We start from the raw sequence: 26,959 nt of genomic DNA, 5'->3' as shown, positions 1-26,959 counted from the left end.
TAGCTTCACATTGTACTATACAATTTTGTCAAATGACACATATGATAAAGCATTAAAGTGAGTGTCTTGTCAACTATGGGTTGATAGTTCACAGAGCCGCATGAATTAAGCCCAGTGGCAGGTTTTTATGTTTCTAAAGTGTTGCTGACTTATAAATGAGAAAATTTAAAAGCCGTACCCTAGTTGGCTAGAAAATATTTTACATGTTAGATTATTTCATGTGAAACAAACTGAGACTACTGTCAAACTGATTTTATCTTCTAGAAAATTATGCTACATTTTCTATCACAATACAGACATCTATTATAGAAGCAAAGTGAATCTAGTGTATAGTTGTCATAAGATAATAACTACTCATGGGAATTATAGATACTTGGTTAAGTTTAGTATCTCTTACTGCCTTAGGGATGGGGTTACATTATGACAAACATAGCCCTCATCATTTCTTTTTAAAATATAATATTAGTATAGTATTTTAATACTATTTTATTTTAGATTTAAATTTCCACATCAGAGAATTCTAGCTATTCAAATATTTTAGAATGGTTCCTAAGCTGTTTATTCCTACTATTACTACTATGCCTTTCATAAACTGAGCATTACATGGGGCATTTTTGTTAGCCTATACTCCCACCCAGGTGGCCATGTTTTCCTTGAACTTCAGGATGTTAAGGTTGAAATTTATTTGGAGAATTATGTTCAGGATAAATCCTTAGGCAGTGCATATATTCAGGATTAGAAATAGCGGCTATTAAAAACTCATTTCCAAATAATTCCAAATTGATGATGCTAGGACATACCTGCGTGAGCCTGGGTGCTGCATTGTTCAGATCCCCATTAAGTCTGTATTCTCTCACAAACAAGTACTAAATTATCTTCAGGGCTTTGTATAATGTAGAATATGTAGACTACGTCCATGAATCTGCATATTTATAATTAAGGCTGTTTTGTTTTAATCCTTGACACAGAGACTCCCATATCAAACTAGCATGCTTAGTGATGCTGTAAAACTATACTACTTAGGTAGGTTCTAAGTTAGGGAACCTTTAAGATCAAGTAAACACAGTACATCCCTTCTCTCCCACTGAATGCAGATAAATATCCTAAACACAGCACGTGGGGGAGGTATGTAAGTACTGAAAAGCAGAGTGGCATGCTGGTTGAAAAGATCAGAATTTGAAATATCATCATGGGCCGGGCATGGTGGCTCATGCCTGTAATCCCAGCACTTTGGAAGACTGAAGCAGTTGGATCACCTGAGATCAGGAGTTCAAGACCAGTCTGACCAACATGGAGAAATGCCGTCTCTACTAAAAATACAAAATTAGCCGACATGGTGGTGCGTGCCTGTAATCCCAGCTACTTGGGAGGCTGAGGCAGGAGAATCGCTTGAACCTGGGAGGCAGAGGTTGTGATGAGGTGAGATTGCACCATTGCACTCCAGCCTGGGCAACAAGAGCAAAACTCTGTCTCAAAACAAGAAAAAAGAAACATCACTGTCACTATGTAGCAGTGAGTTTCCTCCCCAGCCAACCACCCTCACCAGTATTCCTCAACATGATCTCAAGGCAATCCAAAATCTTGGAATTGGACATCTCAACAGTTAGAGAGAGTGCCAGAAGTAACCTCTGGTTCAGGCTCATGGTTGGAGAAAAGGATTCTTCTGGCAATGGTGACAGTGGCAATAAGAATGTGTAGAACAGAAAACTGTGATTTAGAGGGAAAATCCTCCTCAACTGAAAAAGCTGTAGTGCCTGAAATTAGTACAAAGCCTATTGAAGTTTTTCTCTTTGTGTCTTCCTGCTGTTTGTTCCAGAATGAAGTTGTGATAAAGAAAATTGTGTGCTAGTTGAGGAGGGGCTGAATAAGGCCACACATTTTTAGCTGAAGGACCTAAAAAGGGTTTTAAATAGTATCAGGAAGATGACAGAGAGAGAGGACCTAGGGAAAATAAACTCCTAGATTCACTTCCAACGGAGCATGCGTAAATCTACTTCTAAAAAAGCACAAAAGTACTTTAAATACTAAACTAAGAGACAAACCAGTGCTCAGTCCCCAAAGTAGCTACTGACTGATGCACATGTGGAATAGGTCAGAATGGCACTTCAAAGTATTTGAAACTTAAACATCGAAACCAAACATCAGAAAACCCTGGAAAGAAAGTGCCAGCTAAATTCAACCATGTAGACTGCCTGATAAAACAAAAATGTCAACGTTTTCCATAGAAACTAAACAAGGATCAGAACCTCATATCACAATATTCTAAGTGCACATGGTAAAACCAAAAATGCATACCAAAACAAGAACCAAGAAAATCTTTACAAATATCACAAAAGAAAATCAGCAGACATGAATGACGAGATGACGCTGATGTTGGAATTTTATAAATAGCTTAAACATAGCTATTTATAAAAATGTCCAAATATTACTGGAGAAGACTCTTGAAGTAAATACAGAGGAAAATAATCTCAGCACAAAGATATATATATATATGTAAAATAGAACTGAAAATATAATAAGTATAAAAATATCTAACAGGATGCATAACACAGAATTGAGATAATTAGGTAATAGGTGCTTAAAATTATTTAAAATAAAAAAATTCAACAAGTAGAGAGACAAAAGATTGAAAAATAATTAGAGCATTAGAGACCTGTGGGGCAATAACAAAATATCTAACTTTAGTTTCACTGAACTCCAAGAAGGAAAGGAGAAAGAAATGTGTTGCAAAAAAAAAAAGGTTAAGCAATTAAGGGCTAAAAACACCCTATATTTGGTGAGAGACACAAACTTATTCATAAATGACACTCAGGAAAGATGAAAATAAGCTAATTACTTGGAATGATATAACCTACTTCTAAATTATTAACAGTTCAAAAAGGAACATTTCTAAGGCAAATTAGAAAATATTTTGAATTGGATGAAAATAAAAACCCAACATATCAAACTGTAGAATGCTGCTAAACTATGATTTTGAGGAAAATATATACCATCAAGTGATTATAAAAGATTAAAGGTCTCCTAAGAGTGATGTTATATTCAACCTAAAGAAATACCAAAAGAAGAAAAGAAAAGAGGAAGACAAACAAGACATGGAAATTGATGAAATTGAAAACAGAAAGCAATAGAGAAAAATGAATGAAACTAAATGGTTATGTTATGAATAAATTAGAAAAACTTCTAGGAAGACTGACTGAAAAATAAATATATACATAACCAATATCAAGAATGATAGTGAGGATGTCACTACAGACATCACAAGAGTTAAAAGTATTGTAAGGAATCGGGAGTGGCAGTACATGCCTGTAATCCCAACTATTTGGGGAATTGAGGCAGAAGGAGAATTGCTTGAGTCCAGGAGTTCTGGCCTGTAATGCTCTATGCTGATCCAATGTCTGTTCTAAATTTGACGTTAATATACCACCAGGTTGCCTAAGAAGGAGTGAAGGCTCAGATTGAAAGCAGAGCAAGTCAAAACTCTCATAATGATCAGTAGTGGGTTTGTTCCTGTGAAGAGCCACTGCACTTCAGCCTGGGCAACATAGTGAGACCCCATCTTAAAAACATAGAATAGAAGGAATGTTACAGACAGCTGTATGCAAATGTATTTGACGACTTAGATTAAATGAACCAATTCCTCACATCAATACTATTCAATGTTATTCTGATATACGGAAACTTCAAGCGTATAAAACAACAAGAAAAATAAGTAAAACACATAACAATTGGAAAGGAAGAAAAAAACTGTCTCTATTTATAGAAAATATTAGATACAAAGAAAACACTAGAAATATACAAACTCCCAGAACTGATAAGTTCCTTAAAATTATAGAAAACCAGTTCAACAATTTAACATACACGTATTAATCATATTTCTATATACTAGCAGTGACCAATGGGAATCCAGCCTAAAAATACCATTTGAGCCAGCCAACTTAAATAGTTAAAAAGTTTTATTGTTAAAAATACTTAAGTACATTTGTAAAATCATAAAATAAATAAATAAAACATATAAATTTGTAGGGAGTCTGAGCTTATTGACTGATTCAAATATTCAACATAGTAAAGAGATCAATCCTCTCAAATTGGTCTACAGACTTAAACACAATATCAACCAAAATCCAAGCAGGATTACATTGTAAATACAGGCAAGCTGATTCTAACTTATTTAATAGAAAAGCAGAGATACTAAAATAGCAAAGTAGTTTTAAAATAAAAGAATTTATAACTATTTGAATTTATAATGGAATATAATGCTACACTAAACAAGATAGCGTAGTATTGGTGGAGAGACATATAGATCAATAGAACAAAACAAAGATTTCTGAGACTGCCACTCAAAGATGACTAACTGATTTATGACCAAGGTTTGAAAACAAAAGACTACTGAGGTGGTCACCTTTAATAACAGCATGATGTTGGAACAAGTGGACATCTATGTGTATGCATTTGAAACTTAATAGCACCCTCATACTTTTTACAAAAATCAACCACAAAAATAATAGATATAAAGATAAAACATAAAATTATAAAAATGTTAGAAGAAATCATAGGAGACTTTTTTATGATGAGAAGTTAGGCAAAGAATTGATAAACATGACATCAATAGACAAGTCATAAATCACAAATATATAAATTAAAATTGACCAAAAATTTAAACCTTTTTATGTGAAGAATCTATTAAAAGAATGAAGAGATAAGCTTTAGAGTGGATAAAATTATTTTCCTGTTACATATCTGAAAAGGAACTTGCACCCACCAAAAATTAAGATGACTCAAAAATAAATGGTGAAGAACTAACTAGCAATCCAATGGAAAAATGCTGGGAAGAGTCGAGGCAAAGCACGTGAACAGACCTTAATCAAAGAAGGTGTGTGTATATGTGGAAGACAAAGAAATGCATTTCTCCACTAGCGAAGTAAATTCACAGTGTGATTTTACAACACAGTTATTAGAAGGGCTTAAAAATAAGAACTGTGATAATATCCTCACTAGTGCTAGTGAGGATGCAAAGGAAATGGAACTTACACACAGAGCTTACTGGGTGGCAACATTTACAGCAACTCAGGAAAATGGTTTGTCAATTTTTAATAAAGTTATACATACACATATCATGTGACTCAGCAATTCTACTTGTCAGATTCACCGTAGAGAATTGAAAAGTTGTGTTTGTAGAAAAACTTGTACACAAATGTTTTCAGAAGTTATATTTACAAGATTGAAAAGTTGGAAACAACTCAAGTGTCCCTCAGATGGTAAATGGATAAACTGCAGTGAATTCATACAATGAAATAATAGAGTCAAAAAGGTATATTTAGCTTTAGATGCAACAAGACACTTGCCTAAGACAGGTTCTTTTGATGTAGACGACAGGTTCCGTTGATGTAGACAACAGCTTGGATGGACCTTAAAGGCTAAGTATAAGAAGCTAGTTTCAAAAGGTTACTTATTGTGATTCCATTTATATGATTTTCTCTAACAGAGAAAACCATAATGACATAGCAGATCCGTGCCTGTCAGGAATTAGGAATAGGGCAAGTGTGTGGCTACTAAGGGATAACAAGAGAGTGCCTTTCAGATGAGGAAACCGTTCTTTCTCTATCTTGATTATGGTGGTGGTTAATGAAATTACACACATGTAAAAATTTATAGAATTATATCATAAAGTCAATTTTACTGTATGTTAATTAGAAAAATAATATTAACTATAGTGTAAAGTAGTAATATGAGTTTATTACCTAAGTAACGTAAAGGCTGTCTCCAAATTCCTCCGAGATATAGTTTCTGAATTCCATACCTGAATAGCAAATTACCTGTTTAACATCTCTGGGTGTTATGGGACTGATGTGTCTCATAATCATTCAAATAGAACATATGAACTCCCAATTTTCTTTTTTTTTTTTTTTTTTTTTTTTTGAGACAGAGTCTCGCTCTGTCACCCAGACTGGAGTGCAGTGGCGCGATCTCGGCTCACTGCAAGCTCCGCCTCCCGGGTTCACGCCATTCTCCTGCCTCAGCCTCTCCGAGTAGCTGGGACTACAGGCGCCCGCCACCACGCCCGGCTAATTTTTTGTATTTTTAGTAGAGACGGGGTCTCACCGTGGTCTCGATCTCCTGACCTCGTGATCCGCCCGCCTCGGCCTCCCAAAGTGCTGGGATTACAAGCGTGAGCCACCGCGCCCGGCCCAATTTTCAATCTACACTCCTCATTTATGAACTTGCTCCTCTCTTCTCTCATTCAGAAAAGAACACTATCTGCTACCCAAAGTTACATTGCAGAAACAGTAATTTCATCTTCAAATCTCTCTCATCTAACATTGAACCAATCACCACATCACATTAGCTGTGTTTTCATCACATACACACACACACACACACACACACACACATACACACACACACACACACATTTAATTTCTGTTCAACCACCAGTACTTATTTCAAGCTATGGCACTTGATTAATGCCTTGTAAGAAGCCTTTTAACAGGTTATTGTTTGGGTTGGGTTTGGGATTTTTTTTTTCTTTATCTACTAATCTCTTTAAATCTACTTACTAACCAATAGGCTAATGAATGACTTCATGTTTTTAGTTGGTCCTCAGCACCCAATTGCTTAAAGTCTTTTAATAAATTTATAGTGGATTTGTAAGAAAATGCAAAAACAACTAAGGAAGCTGTGAGCCTTTATATGATCTGCTTCCTGCCCACTTCTCAGGTCTTATTTTGCACAACTCTTGGTAACTACTTACTACACTCTCTCTTTAATTGCTTTCTTTCATTTTCCTGATTAAGGGAAGCTATTATTCTGTTTTTGTTAACACAAGTGTCCCCACCATGTTGATCTCTGCCCGTTATACTCCTCCACACATACCCCATGACTCTAATGACTAATCACACAGATTGCTGCCTAGATAATATCTTCAGGAAAAAGCCTTGACTGCCATCTTCCAGAGAAGCAACTAATTATGTTCTTTATGTTACCAGTCTGTTCTTTAAAGCACTATGACATTACATAATTACATGCAATGTTGTTCATTTTTAAATATCTGAATTATTAGTAGCTAGTGAGTTCCAATAAGGCAAGAACTACTGTCTGTTTTACTCATAGGTAGTCAGAGTGCCTAAAACTACCTGCATATAATAAGCTCTAACATTAATAACAATTCATATGTGCATTTTAAAACATCTGGTACTTTTTTTTCAGATTATTAATAGTGTGTTTCTCTGAGAGTGGCAAAATTGGACAGGGTATAGTTTGGCATTTACTTAATGTAATTTTGTTGACAAGCTGATTCTATAAACAAATTAAAGCATACATTTAAATGTGTTAATACTCTTGCCAATAGTAGAGTTGTTGAGTGGTCATACCAATTTGCAATGAGTAAAATGTTTTGTGCCTGCAGTTTATCTAAATAATCTAACTTCTTTATAATCTAAAAATATTCTTAGAAGGTAGTCATTTTGAAATAAATAAGTGTTAAGTGTTAGTCAAGTGTTCAATTTTATGTATTCTTGCTTTATTTGTATATAGCATGTCATGATGACATATGGGGTCTAAGAGTTTTTTAAAATTTTAAATTGGAGAATTTAATCAATAGTTAAGAACAGTCTATATTAGTGAGGATTATACATTTTAAATAACACAAAACCTAACTCAAATGACATTAAATAAGTAGGATTTAGTGGCACATGTTGCTAAAACACTTAGAATTAAGATATTTGAAAAGCTTAAAAACTTTCCAGGCTTCTGAAATGTTTTGAATGATTCAATGCTTTCATTTCCCAGGCTGTTACTATTTTCTATCTACACTTTGTAAATATGGCAGCTTTATTCAGTAGAGAGCCCATACTTGTTACAAGGTGTAACCAAGACAGAGGCATTACTTCTTTGCTCATCCATGAAAACAGGGGGTGGGGTATGAAGGACAATAATTTTATCCAATCAGTAATTTTAAAAAATAACGAATACCAGAAATCCTGGTATTTGCTGAAATGGCATCAAATAGATACAGGCATTCTTATCTAATCTAGTTGCTCTGTTCAAGAACAAACCATGGATTGCCTGGGTGACAAGGATTGTGGATTAATAGTTATTATCGTAGGCTAAGAGGGCCCCCCTTAGATCTGAAATGGGACGAATTTAATTCAAACTATGTAAGTGCTATACAATGTGAAGGTTATCTCAAAGAAAGAAAAATTGAAGTCTATAGGAAGAATGAAAGAAATATATAAATGTTTGAAAAGTCAGATCTGGCTACCTATAACAAATCACATGCAATTATTTGAAAATTTTATCAATTATCTAATAAAATACTACATGCAAAATTCTTATTTATTTATATTTAATAAGAACCTTTTTTAAGATGCAGCCATTTATTGTCAGTGAAAAGAGCTTTCATTAAGAGAGAAGCTATATTATTCAAACATAGTTGGTTTCCAAAGTCCATCAGTTTTGACCCAAAAGCACAGACGCCAAGACTGCTTATTACTACAAAATGGAATTTTTGTCCTAAAAATGTATCAATATAAAAATTATATATTTAACATTTTAACAACAATTATGTATAAAAGTAAGAGAAATTAGAAATATCGTATTACATAAAATGGCAATAATACTAATTTTTCATCTCTACAAATATGATAGATAATTTCTATTGTGCCATATTACAAGTCAATTATTTATATGTATAACTGCATCACATAAAATGAATCATATAACAGACATTCTTTCTTCAATTAATTGCATACATAAAAATTATAAAAGCCAAAATCATCATAAAATACAAAGTAAAATTTGAATTACTCTATTTTGCTAGACTAAGCTTTTTATAAGAGGAGAATTCCTTACTTAAAAAGTCCTGTCTACAAAATCTCATTAACTCTGGAGAGAAGGTTTTATTGTACTCTGTTATATAGAAGAAATACTATCCCCAGCAATGACTTGCATGATGCACATTAACAAAGATATTTCCAAGATTCTCCCCTTTTAAAACAGAGATATATTCAATGTACATTAAACTAGACCTTTTGTGGAACTAATCATTCAACATTTTGTTTGGATGGCTATCCCTTCATGCTAAAAATTGCAAGTGCAATGTATCAACTGTTTGCCCTAAAAGTTTGTAGATTTTTGTCCTCATATACAATTTAATTTTGTTGCTATGGCAATTGCTACAGGGAAGGAAAATTAATCTGCCTTATAGTTTAGGCTCCTAGAGTGCACCCCCTGTGTGTGAGTGCAATAATTAAGTCTTGCTTACTGTGTTTTCTTTAAAACCTTTGATGTACCTGATGATATCATCACTGCTTGATTGATTTTTCAGGTAAGGGAAACAACCAAAATTAATTGCCCTAATCCTCACTCAAGGACAACACATATATTTTGAGCTGAAGCAAACTGTTTCTTTTTAGTTTTTAAACAGCTAGACATTTCGAATTTCATTTTCATTTCCTTTTTTGTGTTACAAGAAAACACATTCTCAGGGAGGGGAAAATCGTTGTAATCCACAGGTTGAGATTTTGGATGTGGAGCATGAAATGGACAGAACAAAAGGATTTGCTCTTAAATTAATGCACCTCCCTTCCTAATACAAAATGACAGCAGTAAAGAAAAAGCTTTCAAATAAAGAAGCTATGTTTAAAGGCAGATACAGTTTAAATTGGATCTAATATATTATATTCTAGCAGCAGATAATTTTTAAAAAATAATTTTTTTCCTCAGATCTTAATGCAAAACAATTAATACCTATATTAAAAATGTACACGTATTAAATAGGACCATTCCAACATAGCAAAAAGAGAAAAATGATTTTAAAATTGTGTTCATGTTTTTACAACTTTCTAACTAGTACCATTTAACATGGATGATATAAAATTTATTCACATATTACTTCAGGAGCATGAGGTTTTACTGACTAATCAAGAAAAATAATTTCTGCTTTTAGGAAAATAATCAATTCTATGTAGCCAGTCCCAAAGCATGCTAACATTTACTGTAATTATCTAAAACCAACATAAAAGTTTCTTTCAATCCACCCATTAATTGGTTTACTTGTTCTCAATTACCAGTTTCCTTTCGTACCCTTGAACAATTATTCCTATTTTGGCCACTATCTTATTAAACTTATATCCTTTCATAAAAACAGAATGCCTGGCTTCTCATTTTCTAGGCAAAATAGAAAACATTACCTACATAAATTTCCTAAAACCTACTGTGTTGCAATTTCACAATTTATATAACCATGCCTATTCTCTCATCCTTTTCTACATGTCACAGTAGGAAGGCTCTCTCCTGTTTGGAGGCAATCTTTACACCTAATTGTATTAATTCCTTCTTTCTCAGAAGGCTATAGATATGTACAAATCTCTTTTACTCTACCATATTTAATTTTAATACCATCTAACTTTATTTTTCCACCTATATCTTATTTTCTTTATCAACCACATTTCTAATAAGATAATGTTTTCTACTAAGTCCCTGAAGAAAGATGCATGCCCCAGATTTTTTTTCTCCCTAACAATGTTAAATTTACTCCATATAATACAATATAATTTCTAGTCATTCCTTAAACATTCTTTGGAAATCTTTGTAAGCACTTGTGGACTTCTCAATTTTACTAGCTATAAAGATGAACTAAAAGTTTATCAAAATGATTTAAAAATTTTTTCCGACATTCATTTTAACCAGAGGTCATTTTCAGTGACTGTGTTTATCCAACTCTTGTCTCTCCTACCATAATCTCCTTCAATATAGAGCCTTCGTGTAAGAAGAAAAAAATTATAATTGTAGAATGAAAATGACTCTCTAAATAAATATGGAAAAAACTAATCTCTGAAATAAATGTCTGAATACTAGAACAGTAGACATAGTACATTATGAGGCTAATTACTATTTATTTTATTATCCAGAAATTGGTGATAACAGCTGCGAAAGGAAAATAAATCTTTGGACCCCAAAATTACTAAGCCAAGAGAAAAGTCAAGCTGGCAACTATGTCAGGCAAACCCGGCTCCTATTTTATTCCTAAACAAGATAGCTACAATGATAAGCTACATACCTCCCTCACAATGCACCCAAGGAAATTCCTTGTGAAAAAAGGACAGACAGAACTCAAATTCATCCCTCTGAGGCTCACCTAAGACAAATGCATAGCTGATTCCTTCCTCCGCCCTATGGTTTATGTAAAAATGCAGACTACTCGAGTCACACTAAATTTTGTATTCAGTGGAAGGCTGATCAAGAACTCAGAAGAATGCAACCTTTTGTCACTTATGTACTTCTAACCTGGAAGCCCCCAGTTTGAGTTGTCCCACCCTACCAGACCAACCAATGCACTTTTTATACATATCGATTGATGTCTCATGTCACCCTGAAATGTATAAAAGCAAGCTACACCCTTCAGCTTCAGCAAGTCATCAGGACCTTCTGAAGATGTATCACGGGCACATCATTAACCCTGGCAAAATAAACTTTCTAAATTGACTGAGACCTGTCTCAGATATTTTGGGTTCACAGAATATATAGGAGAATCACAGAACATGTCTTTCAAACTAGCACACTTTTGAAAGTAAGAGAGACTCTTCTAATAATTATGCCTAGACAAAAAAAGAAAAGATTAACACTATGAAGCATGATCATTCTACATCCCTAGCCAGTTTTAATTTCTTTCTAGATTTAATTCTTGTCCCTGTGAACCCTCAAAGAGCCAATTTTTCAAGATAGATCCTAAGTGATTAACTGGGCCTAAATGAGCAAAGCAATCATTTGTTGACTAGAGGTAACACATTCTTCTGCATTTCTGGAAAACCCCCCCACTTGGTTAACTTGGAGATTTTTATAACTGTCTTTTTCTGTTTATGTCGCTGAATTAGCCAATAGACTTTGACCTGAATCAGTCACTCAGAAATCAGCAAGTTTTGACCAATCAGAACTCGGAAAGCATTAACCAATGATAATTAAGCAGATTGCATACTGTATTTGCATAAGTGAACCCGAGTGAAAACCTGGGTGGAACATTTCTCTGTAAAAGGTAACCTCTCTCGTAACCCCTCTCTTTGTTCTGTTTTGTATAGAGGCTGCTTCTCCCTAGCTTGTAACTATTTACCTGAGTAAAGTCTCTGCATTTTCTTAAAAGAAAATATTTTTCAGTGGATTTGTTGACATATCATTTGCTCTGCATTTTCTTGGCCAATGACATTTGTACTGAGATTATCAGGGTTGTTTCACTTTACCTATTGCATTTGCTTCTTTTTTAAAAAAATAAATCTTGTATATTTTTCAAAGTGTAGTGATCTTAATACTTTGAGTTTAGTGTAAAAAGAAATTCCAAAGCCAAAGGCACATGCATTATGACATTCAGTATGCAAACTCAATAACCTTGTTTATAGTATAGCATGGGAGTCACTGTGCATAACCACATATCTTATGTACAAAATCATATGGTACTGAATAAAATGGCTACTTTTAATAATAGTTTGCATCATTCTAAATGAAAGTAAGAAAAAGAGAAGTTCCAGTCACTTTAATTATTATTGCAATTGGCATAATTTTCAGTGGATTCTTCCTTTTTTTCCAAGAATTTTGAAGGCATATAAAGACCCCCTCAAAGGATTTTCTCATATTTATTTATTAAGGAATATTTAATATGTCTTCTGAGTGGCTTCCCAGATGACTATAGCTGGCTAATACAAATATAAGTTTGCATGCAACACACACACATGAACACAAACAGACATAGGCACTCAAATAGAGATATTCTAAAATATTGATTTATATATGTAAACTGATATAAAACACAAATGCTTGTATATGCATTAATATCTCCAAACTTATATAATTATCCATTTTTTCAAGTGAACAAATGTTGCTAAAATAATATTATAATTAAAATGATTAAATCTTGAAGTGTGGTTGCCCTACTTCCCAATAAGTAGGAGTTAGATTTTGTTTGTTAAAGCATACCAATCACCATCATGACAAATCCAAATCATATACTGAGACATACTCTCATGTTTCATTTTCTGTTTACAAATCAAGTAGGACAATAAAATGTAGTTTAATAAATATACATTTCTTTTTATGTAGATGATCTTTAGTGATCTAAAACTTTATAAAAGCAATAAAACAACACTATTTTAAATTTGTAAGAATTCATAAATGTATAAAGTGCAAATATGAAATGGCTTTTTTCAAACTTTAATCACTATCAAATTAAATTACTCATAAGTATTCAGAAATTTTATTAAAACATGAACAATTTTTATATTTCTTAATTTTAAAATAAAGTAGTAACATAAGGTTCATTTTAAGAAAAATCAATTTATATTAAAATAGAAGAAAATCACATTTATGCTAAAATGATAGCTAATTAGAGGCTGTACATTTAAAGGTGATAAGTTGATGTTTGTGGAGACTATATTAGTTATAAATGCTATTTTGAAAAATATACTGTACCCTAAAAAAATCTTGATTCAATTCTTTAAAATATTGCCATCTGAAATCAAAGAATAAATGCTTGAGGAGATGGATAACCCATTCTCCGTGATGTTCTTATTTCATATTTCATGACTGTATCAAAACATCTCATGTACCCACAAAATATATACACCTACTCTGTACCCACAAAAAATTTTAAAAATTGCCGTCTGAAGAACTACCTGAACAGTGATGCTCACTCATCTATTTAATTTCTGAAGTGTGGTATTGTGTGTAACTTGAAAATAAATTATCTTTGATAACACAGATTCACTGAGTTTTAAAGAAACAATGGAAACAAATATCAGGACTGTGTCTACAGGAGGGCAATGTGTGGATTACACAGATTGTATTCACACTGTGGCTAGAATAATATTAACTATTTCCCTAGCAAATATGTATTCATCAACATTATGAAAGTCCTTATTAATTCCCCACACACCTTACATTAATTCCTAATCAGTAACTAAAAATGTCAGAGCCAAATGGGAAAAGCTGTACAAATTAAAAATAAATGAATTATTAACATTAGTCACCAAATGGAAAGGAAAACCAAAATTGTTTCTCATTACATGGCATAGGATACTGCTAACATTCATAATGACTTTAATTATGTTTAGATTAGTAAATTTATAATAATTTTCCTAATGGTGAATTTTAATTATGCATGAGTTGGTCTTAAAAATAAGAAAGACGATTTCTTATGTGAAAATACATCAATCTGTATATGTACATATCTATATACATATATGTTAATTTTTTAATGAAAAACCTAGGGAATTGAGAAACATCTGATAGCAGAACATAATTTTGATCAAACAATAAATTGAGGAAGCATCTAAGGAGGGAATCAGTGTATGTATTTTTGTTAAATGTGTGTAAACATTATAAATCTGCATTTTAGATGTACTGTACTTGCCCACCCAGGTAAATTTAATGATTTGACTAATTTAAGTACTTTACTAGAATAGGCAGAAAAGTGAATTGGCCAGAAGCCAATCAATAAATTAGACTATGAATAAAAAAAGCAGGGGGACGGGGAGAGAGACAAGCAAGGAATGAAAACCAAAAGCAAAGCAGTAAATCTTGAAAATATTAACATGTCCATAAATTCCAAAAGTAGTAAAGATGTAAATGTGTTAAAACAAACATATTAATATTAAGAAAAAAAGATAATGTATACTTTCAAGTGTGACCTAGGAAAGTCTTTGGTACTTGACATAAAATACAGATATTTTAAACAAAAAGATTGGTAAAATGGAATGCAAATAAATCCTGAAAATATGTGTGTCTAATAAAACCTAAATGTGTTTATAAAGCCAATAATAATCAGTCTGAGAAAAAATATTGCAACAAATTGCCAAGAGTTTACTTCTTTAAAATATAGTGAAACCATGTATGAATGTTTATATGTATGTCCATATACATACTATGCCCAATAGAAATAATATATTAATACAGATACATATACATGAGGTCAACATAGAAAAATTGCAAAGCCCAAAGTGCACGCAGTCAACAAAACAAATAAAAGTCTAAAAAACAAAACATAATTATTCATATATACATTATATGTATTATACAAATTTTAATTTTTGACATTTAAATATTTGTACTGTATTGATGGATGAAACCAGTAATTAACAATGTTCTTTTATTAACCTTTTAAATTTTTGTATGTCTTCTCTTACATTTCTAATTTTGGTAATTTTTGTTTTGTTTCTTTTTCTACATGGTCAGTTTAGCTAAAGATTTACCTGCTTTTTAAAAATCATTTCAAAGAACTGTATTTGCATTCATTGTTTTCTCTTTATATTTTCTTTTTTCTACTTTATTAATTTTTGCTCTAATTTTTATTACTACTTCTGCCTATTTTGTGTTTAGTTCGCCCTTTTCAGATTTATTTATTTTTTAATTGGGAAATAGAAATTATACATTTTTATTCTGTATAACATGCTGTTATTAAATATGTATACATTGTGAGATGGCTAAATCTAGCTAATTAATGTATGCATTACCTCACATATTTATCACTATTTTTGAGGGGGAGAATATTTAAAATTTAATGTCTTAGCAATGTTCAAATATACAATCCAATCTTATTAATTATATGTAGTATGTTTTATAATAGATTGCTTGGACTTATTCCTATCTAATGTCAATTCATTATTCCTTAATCAACACCTCCCCAATATTTCTGTACCTACTACTTACCCCTGAAAACCACCGTTCTATTCTCTACTTCTATAGGTTTGACTCTTTGGCTTATTTCACATAGCATAAATTCCTCCAGGTTCATTTATGTTGCTGTAAATGACAGGCATCTCTTCTTTTTTTAGGGCTAAATCGTATTACATTGTGTCTATGTACTACATTTTTAAAAACTCATTCATCTCTTGATGGACACTTATGTTGTGACCACACCTTGGCTATTGTAAATAGTGCTGTAACGAAGATAAGAGTGCAGATATCTCTTCAATATACTGATTTAATTTCCTTTGAATATATACCTGATAGTGGAATTGCTGGATTATATGGTACAGTAGTTCCCCCATGTATGGTTATGCTTTCCACAGTTGTTGGACTGAAAATATGATTTTCAGAGGGGGGGGGGAGAGAGAGAAATCACATTCACATAAATTTTATTATAGTATGCTCTTATAATTGTTCTATTTTATTATAAATTATTGTTGTTAATCTCTTATTGTGCCTAAGTATCAATTAAACTTTATCGTAGGTATGTGTATAGGGAAAATCAAAATATATATAGGGTTCAGTACTACCCATGATTTCGATCCCTTCTGTTGTTGATTTCTAATTCCATATATGCCAGACAGTATGTTTTGTATTATTTCAAACTTTTAAAATGTATGAAGACCTGTTTTGTGGTCCAGTATATAACCTGTACTGGAGAGTCTCCCATGTGTGCTCAGAAAATTGTTTATTCAGTTTTTAATATGTTGAGTTTTCTCCAAATGTCTGTTAAATCAGGTTGGTTAATAGTGTTGGTTAAGTCTCGCAGACCCTTGCTAAATTTCTATCTAGCTGTTCTATCCATTATTGAGAATGGAATATTGAAATGCTTATTATTGTTAAATTGTCTCTTTGTCCTTTTAATTCTGTTAGTATTACTTCATGTGCTTTGTGACTCTGCTGTACATTGAGTAAATGTTTATAATTGCTATAACTTTCTGATGAATTTATGATTTTATCATTATAAAGCATCCTTCTTTGTCCCTAATAATATTCTTTTATTAAAATCTATTTTTTTCCTGAGAATAGTATAGTCTTTGTAGCCCTTCTATTGTTTGCATAGTATATATTTCTCTATCCTTTTGCTTTTAATCTATTTGTGTCTTTTATTTTATTTATTATTTTTTGAGATGAAGTCTCACTGTGTCACCCAAACTGGAGTGCAGTGGCATGATCTCGGCTCACTGCAATCTCCGCCTCCTGGGTTCAAGAGATTCTCTTGCCTCAGCCTCTCAAGTAGCTGGGACTACAGGCACCCACCATCACACTTGGCTAATTTTTGTATTTTCAATAGAGACGGGGTTTCACTATGTTGGGCAAGCTGGTCTCGAACTTCTGACCTTTGGTGATCCACCTGCCTTGGCCTCCCAAAGTGCTGGGATTACAGGTTTGAGCCACCACGCCTGGCCTATTTGTGTCTTTTAATCTAAATTATATCTCTTCTAGATCTTAAAAACTTGGAACTTGTTTTTGTTTAATTTAGTATGGTTCTTTCTGTCTTATGAATGAAATATTTATACAGTCACATTTTGAATATATCTTATTATACATTTTGGCCTTCAATATTTTATTTTATTTTTACTTTTTTCAATTAAATTTTTTTTATTATTATTATACTTTAAGTTTCAGGGTACATGTGCACAATGTGCAGGTTCATTACATATGTATCCATATGCCATGTTGGTGTGCTGCACCCATTAACTCATCATTTAGCATTAGGTATATCTCCTAATGCTGTCCCCCCCCACCCCCATAACAGTCCCCAGAGTGTGATGTTCCCCTTCCTGTGTCCATGTGTTCTCATTGTTCAATTCCCACCTATGAGTGAGAGTATGCGGTGTTTGGTTTTTTGTCCTTGCGATAGTTTACTGAGAATGATGGTTTCCAGTTTCATCCATGTCCCTACAAAGGACATGAACTCATCATTTTTTATGGCTGCATAGTATTCCATGGTGTATATGTGCCACATTTTCTTAATCCAGTCTATCATTGTTGGACATTTGGGTTGGTTCCAATTCTTTGCTATTGTGAATAGTGCCGCAATAAACATATGTGTGCATGTGTCTTTATAGCAGCATGATTTCTAGTCCTTTGGGTATATACCCAGTAATGGGATGGCTGGGTCAAATGGTATTTCTAGTTCTAGATCCCTGAGGAATCGCCACACTGATTTCAACAATGGTTGAACTAGTTTACAGTCCCACCAACAGTGTAAAAGTGTTCCTATTTCTCCACATCCTCTCCAGCACCTGTTGTTTCCTGACTTTTGAATGATGGCCATTCTAACTGGTGTGAGATGGTATCTCACTGTGGTTTTGATTTGCATTTCTCTGATGGCCAGTGATGATGAGCATTTTTGCATGTGTTTTTTGGCTGCATAAATGTCTTCTTTTGAGAAGTGTCTGTTCATGTCCTTTGCCCACTTTTTGATGGGGTTGTTTGTTTTTTTCTTGTAAATTTGTTTGAGTTCATTGTAGATTCTGGATATTAGCCCTTTGTCAGATGAGTAGGTTGCAAAAATTTTCTCCCATTCTGTAGGTTGCCTGTTCACTCTGATGGTAGTTTCTTTTGCTGTGCAGAAGCTCTTTAGTTTAATTAGATCCCATTTGTCAATTTTGGCTTTTGTTGCCCTTACTTTTGGTGTTTTAGACATGAAGTCCTTGCCCACGCCTATGTCCTGAATGGTATTGCCTAGGTTTTCTTCTAGGGTTTTTATGGTTTTAGGTCTAACATGTAAGTCTTTAATCCATCTTGAATTAATTTTTGTATAAGGTGTAAGGAAGGGATCCAGTTTCGGCTTTCTACATATGGCTAGCCAGTTTTCCCAGCACCATTTATTAAATAGGGAATCCTTTCCCCATTTCTTGTTTTTGTCAGGTTTGTCAAAGATCAGATAGTTGTAGATATGCGGCATTATTTCTGAGGGCTCTGTTCTGTTCCATTGATCTATGTCTCTGTTGTGGTACCAGTACCATGCTGTTTTGGTTACTGTAGCCTTGTAGTATAGTTTGAAGTCAGGTAGCGTGATGCCTCCAGCTTTGTTCTTTTGGCTTAGGATTGACTTGGCGATGCGGGCTCTTTTTTGGTTCCATATGAACTTTAAAGTAGATTTTTCCAATTCTGTGAAGAAAGTCATTGGTAGCTTGATGGGGATGGCATTGAATCTATTAATTACCTTGGGCAATATGGCCATTTTCACGATATTGATTCTTCCAACCCATGAGCATGGAATGTTCTTCCATTTGTTTGTATCCTCTTTTATTTCATTGAGCAGTGGTTTGTAGTTCTCCTTGAAGAGGTCCTTCACATCCCTTGTAAGTTGGATTCCTAGGTATTTTATTCTCTTTGAAGCAATTGTGAATGGGAGTTCACTCATGATTTGGCTCTCTGTTTGTCTGTGATTGGTGTACAAGAATGCTTGTGATTTTTGTACATTGATTTTGTATCCTGAGACTTTGCTGAAGTTGCTAATCAGCTTAAGGAGATTTTGGGCTGAGACAATGGGGTTTTCTAGATATACAATCATGTCATCTGCAAACAGGGACAATTTGACTTCCTCTTTTCCTAATTGAATACCCTTTATTTCCTTCTCCTGCCTGATAAGAAATCACTTATCAATCTTATTGTTGTGTTCTTTTGCTAGATGTGTCCATTTTTTGGTTTCATAGTACAAAATATTATTTTGTTGACAGTTTTCAGAAATTTGACTCTGATGTGTGTAGTCTCGATGTGAATTACTTTCTGTTTATCCTGCTTAGAGTTTCTTAAGGTTCTTGGACTTATGGGCTAATGTTCCTCATTAAATTTCAGAATTTGGGGCCATTATCTATTCAAATATTTTTTTTTCTCATCTCTTGATTATGTCATTACTTTTATGTTGGTATACTTGGTAGTTTTTCTTAATTCTCTAGTCTCCATCCTCTAGGCATCTTGGTTTTATATTTCTGTTCTTCAACTGGAACAATTTATATACATCAATCATTAGGCTCACTGGTTTTTCTGTCATTTCAAAAATGGTTTGACTTTTTAAATGTATTTTGCTTTTCAATGACATAATATTCATTCGTTCATTTTCAAAATTTCTTTTCTTAAAAACTCCCATTTTCAATGTTAATTTATTATATTTTAAACCATTATATCCCTTATTTCCTCATATATATTTATAATAGCCCCTTATGTCCTCCCTGCCTTGGCAGTTTCCGTTATCTTTTTTTTTCTTTGAGTATGTTACAAATCTCCTGTTTCTTTGCACATCCAATACTTTGTTCTTGTTGAAAAGTGAGTATTTTTGATAATGTATATTAAAACTATGGATTCTGATTCCCAGTAGGTGATGCTGCTGTTGCTGTTGCTATTTGATTTGTTTTCTTCCTTATTTAGCAATTTGTCAGAATAGCTCTATAGGGACTGTCTGCACTGTGATAGCCACTGATATCTATTTTAGTTTTGATGTGTGTGTGTGTGTGTGTGTGTGTGTGTGTGTATGTGTGTGTGTGTGTCTATTTTAAGCCTGCTCTTTCCTAAGCATAGCTTCTGGTCTGCATTACCTAGGGATCATTTTGAGTAAGGCCTCTATCTTTTGTCCATGTATCTGTGTAGTAGTTGACAACTACAAAAACTCCAAAAACCAAACAACCTTAGGTGGTTTACAATTCTGCCTTGGATTCACTTTCTCCCAGGTTCACTCCATGCCTCCTGTGCATGTGCATAAAACCTCGTATTTGAAAGCATGTGTTAATTGCTAGGTCATTTTTTTGTTCTCTTCTGAGTTTGCATGCAGACAGCCAGGGTACGCATAAGCTTAACAAGGCTGCTGTGGTTGTTTCATTGCCCTCATTTTCCCGTTAAAATTCTCAGTAGTCTGTCAGCCTATTGCTTGCCCCAACCAAAATTGCAACCTCAAGCTTGCTTAGACTTTAGCCTTCCAAATTCATTTGACACTGATAATGCAACTGTTTCTGACAAAGCCCAGGGGAATGTGGTTTTTCCACTCTCTGTTCCAAATCAAGCAATTTTTTACTGGTAGCAAAACTGATGAATACTGTAGCTGGTCCAACTCTGCAAGAACTACCAAACTGACAGAGCGAGGAAAATGGGAACATCCCTCTGCTCTTATTTTCATCAAATCATGTATCTCACTGATAGTATTGCAAATTCAACTAAATTATCACCAGATATTACTTTCCTTGAGAGTAACCCCAGTGTACTATCATAATCATGAGTATGTGGTAGATATAAGAATAAAGGGAAATTATTCCAATAACTATCAAATATATTATGGTAATATCACTAATAAATTTAATTCAAAGAAGATTCAATATTAAAATATATAGTAAAAATAAATGTATTATTAATTTCTGAATAATTTAAAAAATCCAGAATTTCAATTATATTTTAATATCCGCCTCATTATTGCAAACTCTCCTTGAATAACAATCAAAATAAATTTCAAATACACCTTTTGCCAATTTTCTTTATATAAAAAGGTTTATAAATATGGATATTTCATTAGTGCTGTAATATTGATAAACTTCATCTTACATTGAAGGTTTTAGATACACTGAATCATCAAAAGATGTTTATATTACGATCAGTAAATTTTATTTTTTAGTGGTTCCTATTGTACACATATTGAAACTGATGAGAAATTGTATTTTAACTCCATGCCAACCATCATTTTGTCTGATTAATCAAAACACTCAAATTGTAAAATATGTTGGATACTATTTTATAGAAAACTTAATTTCAATATTAAATTCATTTCCTGCAAAATTTAACATTTTATAACAAGTAATTATTTTTGAGTCTAGATTTCGGTTATCACGATAATAATTTTATACCACACTTAGTTTTTTGAATTATTTGATGGAACATAGTCATCTTAGGTATCATCTATGAGTTTCTCTGCTTGAATGAGCTAATGAGTTATAATCCAGTTTCACACAACATGCACTGTATTGTCCAATTGTGCCTAAGTAAAGACTAATTCTTTAGGTTAAAGCCTCTTTTATTTTAGAATGAGTGCTAGAACAGGAGTCTGTTAATGCTAGTATGTATTGTTTTCTATCTTTACTATTATTTCTAATGTAACAGGAACAAAATGTATGTTAAGTGGGAAGAATCTTGTGATATGGAATGCTCTCCATATTACTCCCTTTTTTTCCCAGTGCATTAGAGGTTTCACGTATGCACATTTTGCATAGTCCTTGAGAATAACCAAGTTACTCAGCATAAAAAACAGAAAATAATTTGTTTTATCCAGGAAGGCTTATCCAGGGAAAAGTAAAACCAGGCACTGAATTAAAAAGTGGAAGGTAGGCAAAACAAGTTTCAAGTTCAGTTTCCGAAGTCATTGTATTAGTCCACTCTCACGCTGCTATAAGGATATACCCGAGACTGTGTAATTTATAAAAGAAAGAGGTTTAATTGACTCACAGTTCCGCAGGGCTGGGGAAGCCTCAGGGAACTTACAATCATGGCAGAAAGGGAAGCAAACGCATCCTTTTTCACATGGCAGCAACAAGGAGAAGTGCAGAGCAAAATGGGGGTAAAGCCCCTCGTAAAACCATCAGATCTTGTAAGAACTCACTCAGTATCACATGAACAGCATGACGGTAACCACCTACATGATTCAATTACCTCCCACAGGGTCCCCCATGATATGTGGGGATTATGGGAACTACAATTCAAGTTGAGATTTGAGCCAAACCATATCAGTCATCATTGTAATAATTACTGGGGAAGAGAGACCATGTTTTACTTTTTACTTTTGTTTTGGCTTGTTCTGGTGTTAACTTTTGCTACGTGTGATATGACATGAATTCTTCAAATGCCAGCCTCCAATTCCTTTAACAATATTCACTAACTAATAAAATCAGTTCTTTGTGAAAGTAAACACTTCTTTTCATTAAGTTGATTGTTATGAAGGGTATTTTGTTAGCACGTGTGTATGAGTAATTTCAGGGGAAGTTCTAACACATGGAGGATAGAAACTGCATGAGTTAGAGAAGCCTAGGGTCTTAGGAAATCAGGCCAAAATGTAGCTTTATGAAGAGAGAAAAGAAAAGAAAGGAAAGGAGAGGAGAGGAGAGGAGAGGAGAGGAGAGGAGAGGAGAGGAGAGGGGAGGGGAGAGGGGAGGGGAGGGGAGAGGGAAGGGAAGAGTGGAGGGGAGGGGAGGGGAAGGGAGGGGAGGGGAGGGAGAAAAATACTCCACAGATATAACTTTATTTTTTTCTCTTTAACATGAATAAAACCATAGTTCTCTACCCCAATACACAATAGAAAATGCAGACAACTGTTAAACACATGTCTCACTTTGCTAGTGTAAGTTGACCGATTTCTTCAGTTAACACCACATCTGCTGAAGATGGTTGACTTTCTTTTATGTCTAACCATTAATAATAACAAGACATAGTTATTAGTTCTCCTCAAAGCTTAGGACTTTTGCCTTCACAGAGATTTGGTAGGATGAGCTGTGTTTTGTCCCAGGTAAAGTACTTCTGCGATTATGGTAAACACAATGGTTCTATCTGTTCCATTCCAGAAACTCTAAAAAGAAAATGAAGGAATAAGTTAATGCTCCCCCTTTCCTAATGAAGATTTCTAGCCTGCTTTTTCTGTTAGCATCCCAGCTCCCTCCTGACTTTTTGTTCCACCAGTAGCGTGGGCTGGAGTCTAATTTGCTCTATTGCTTCTGTTTCTTATTATATCTAAATATAACAACCGGAAACACTGTTCTCTTCTGAAGAGGTATTCTTTTGCTCTCTTCAAATGTGTTGATATGTTTTCACCATTCCTTACCTTTCAAAGAGAAATAATCAAAAAACAGCACTTAATTACTTTATAAAAGATTTGCCTGATGATTTGGTTGAATAAATGGTGTACTTATAATAACAATCATACTGCTGTAGTATGATTATTTATCACGACACATCTGGAAATTTGGATGATATAAAGGAAGGTATTTTACATTATAGAAGTATTCCAAGTTATTAACTTATTTAAACCAGTCCTTTCTTGTAAATTTCTTTAAGCTTTTTTCTGTTCCTAGATTTGTAATATTACCATTTGTAATTTCTAGCTTTATTTGTCCTTTAGCATTCATCCACTTTAGGAAACTGCATAAAGCATATGAGCCAACTTCTTTTATAAAAAGGTTAATGTGGGTATTGAGACTCCAGGGAAGCATATTTAAAGTGTTTGTTAAAATTTACTTTCTTAAATGACATAGGTGTACTTTGATTTTTAACAATAGTCATTTGGCACTGTCTATACATTTAATATAATGAGGTAATGATATATTTCAAGGATAAAAGATAACTCAATTGGTTTAAAGGCCTTTCATTACTGATACATTTTTTCCAAGCATCACAGGAACCATTTCATCCCACTGCTAATTTTTTTTACATATGAAGAACATGAGACACTGAAAGGCTGACTTCTACAAAGTGCAGAACTCTGATTACAACCCAATTTTCCTGATTTATTTCAAAGTACCTTTACATGTCAATGTGTGTGATTTATAAGCATGTTTTTCAAAGAAAATGAGATAACAGCAGAAATCTGTGAGGCTTATAACTGCTATCAGAGAGCTACGAAACAAGGGTCGGTGCAGCATTTGCTGGTTAAGAAAGTATCAAATTCTCCAAACAGCCTGCACTTTCGGTTTCTCTAAATATGCTTTTAAATATGCTTTAGCATATTTAAAATATACTGTAGCATAATCCTCCAACAGAATAATGAAGTTAAATTTTTGAGAGTAGGTTTAGCATTTGCATTTTTTATGTACCTCAGATGAGTCCAATATGTATCCAAATTTAAAAACAAGTTTCATTTTTTTTTTTTTTTTTTTTACCAATGTTAGGGCCACCTGGATTTAAATACTGTTTAAAAATGCAAATTCCTAAATCCAACAAAGAATTATTGGATCAGAATCATCCTTTAATTGGCATGGTTTCCAGGCTATATTAAAGCAAATGGTATTTTAAAACAATGAACATGTATGGTGATTTTTCATTTTGTCTTGGGGTGTATTTACATACCTGTCAACTTTGGGAATATTCTGCTCCAACCCTACAGTCTATCTTGGTCTTGAGGTGCCTTACTGGTAATTCTTGGTCAAGGCCTTAAAACAATGGAGACATAGATGTTTATGGGCAGACTGTGAGAGGGGAATTAGTAATTGTCATGTGCTTTGTGCCCACATTTTCAAACTAACTGTATATAAAACTGATTAATTTATAGAATCTAAGAGATAGAAATAATTTGCCTACTAGTAGGTTGCTTTCAATGTCTGAGATTCCTAATCCATATTTTATCTGTTCAAAAATATTAGGGATTTTCATAGAGATCTGATTTAATTGAGCTTCTAACATATAGCATATTGTAATAATATGATAAAGATGTCCTTTGAGGATGTTTATATATACCGACATCTGCTGAAGATAGTCGACTTCCTGTTATGTCTAAATATTAGTAATAACCAGACATAGTTATTAGTTCGCCTCAAAGCTTAGGACTTTTGCCTTCACAAAGATTTGGTAGGATGAGCTGTGTTATGTCCCAGGTAAAGTACTGTCCTAATCAAACAGTATTAGCCAACTAGCAAATGGAAACAAAAATCATATATTCCACATGAAAAATCATTATACTTTCTCTGATTCTGAAGAGAATTCTGTGATAAACAAACGTGTATCAAACAATTTTCTACTTGAATGTTTAAGAACAGGACATAGAGTGGCCTTACCACAGTAATTTTCCTTGCGAATGTAGACTTTGTTAACAAATACTTGGATATTAGAGAGAAAAAAATCCTTATATTTAAGGTATTCAATAAATTAATATTTAAATCCCCCATATTAAAATTTACTTATTGGGTAATGTTAGGCATATGATTACTTCTAATACTTTCATCCTTGCATCAAAAAAGAAGAGTTATATGTATATTGTAACATTGAATGTATAACCCTGATCAGAAGAAAGGAAATTCTAGAGATACCTTCTTTTCTCTGTAATATCAGTTAATATCTGCATTGCTGTTCAGAAATTTCTATCTCTCCCAAAATAAATATGTTTCTTCATAAGGATAAAACACCTACCTTGCATGATTTACACTGTATCAAAAAAATTCTAACACAATATCTAAAGTAGCGTCTTTCTAGTGCTGATTGTTAAACTAAAAGGATATTGACAAACTAGAAATGAGTAACTAGTTATCTGAAAGATTATAATAATCTCCCATTTAAAAATATACATTCTATACCTCCACCCAGTCATTGAATAAAGGTTTTGTGATCGTGGTATTTTGGGATCTGCACCTTTGCTAAGCACAACTTTTGATTCATATGTACATTCAGTTTAAGAACCACTGAGTTAGAATCACTGAAATAAAGGATTTCAACCAGTTTTATGCCATCTCAAAATCAATAACAATGAAACATATCCCTGACTCCAATTTTAACATCGTCTATGTTTCAAGAAGATAATAAGCTTAGCACACACTTGATCTTAGCCAAAAGGCCGAGAAGCGATAATAAGCTTAGCACACTAAGATAATTAGAGAGGTGCTTCATAAAATACTGACTGTAATCAATGAAGATATGTTTCTGTTTTTGGTTCTTTAGGTTACAGAAAAACAAAAGAAACACCTGTACCATAAAACTTTTCCCTATTTTCTGAGAAAGATAAACTTATGTGTAAGTTAGTGTAATTAAATTTTCAAAGCTCTATAGTGTAAGAATAATTGTACTTCATAAAATGGAAACAACATATCTGTTTTCTACCAAAGGTATTTTTCAGATTTATAATATAAATTGTAATCTATTTAAGTATAAAAATACAATGTCCAGCATAATTAGAAACAATGATAAATCTGAACAACAAAAGTCACATAATTTTAATTGAGAAAGATGACATTGAACACAAAAGACAATTATAAGTCTTGACACAATGACATTTTGTGGATATTTATTTATTTTTTATTTTATTTTATTTTTTTTATTATACTTCAGGGTTTTAGGGTACATGTGCACAATGTGCAGGTTTGTTACATATGTATCCATGTGCCATGTTGATTTCCTGCACCCATTAACTCGTCATTTAGCATTAGATGTATCTCCTAATGCTGTCCCTCCCCCCTCCCCCCACCCCACAACAGTCCCCGGAGTGTGATGTTCCCCTTCCTGTGTCCATGAGTTCTCATTGTTCAATTCCCACCTATGAGTGAGAACATGC

Source organism: Hylobates moloch, unplaced genomic scaffold (genome assembly GCF_009828535.3).
Source record: "Hylobates moloch isolate HMO894 unplaced genomic scaffold, HMol_V3 SCAFFOLD_4, whole genome shotgun sequence".
Lineage (NCBI taxonomy): Eukaryota > Metazoa > Chordata > Mammalia > Primates > Hylobatidae > Hylobates > Hylobates moloch.
The sequence above is the reverse complement of the archived record's forward strand: the minus strand, read 5'-3'. Positions refer to the sequence as shown.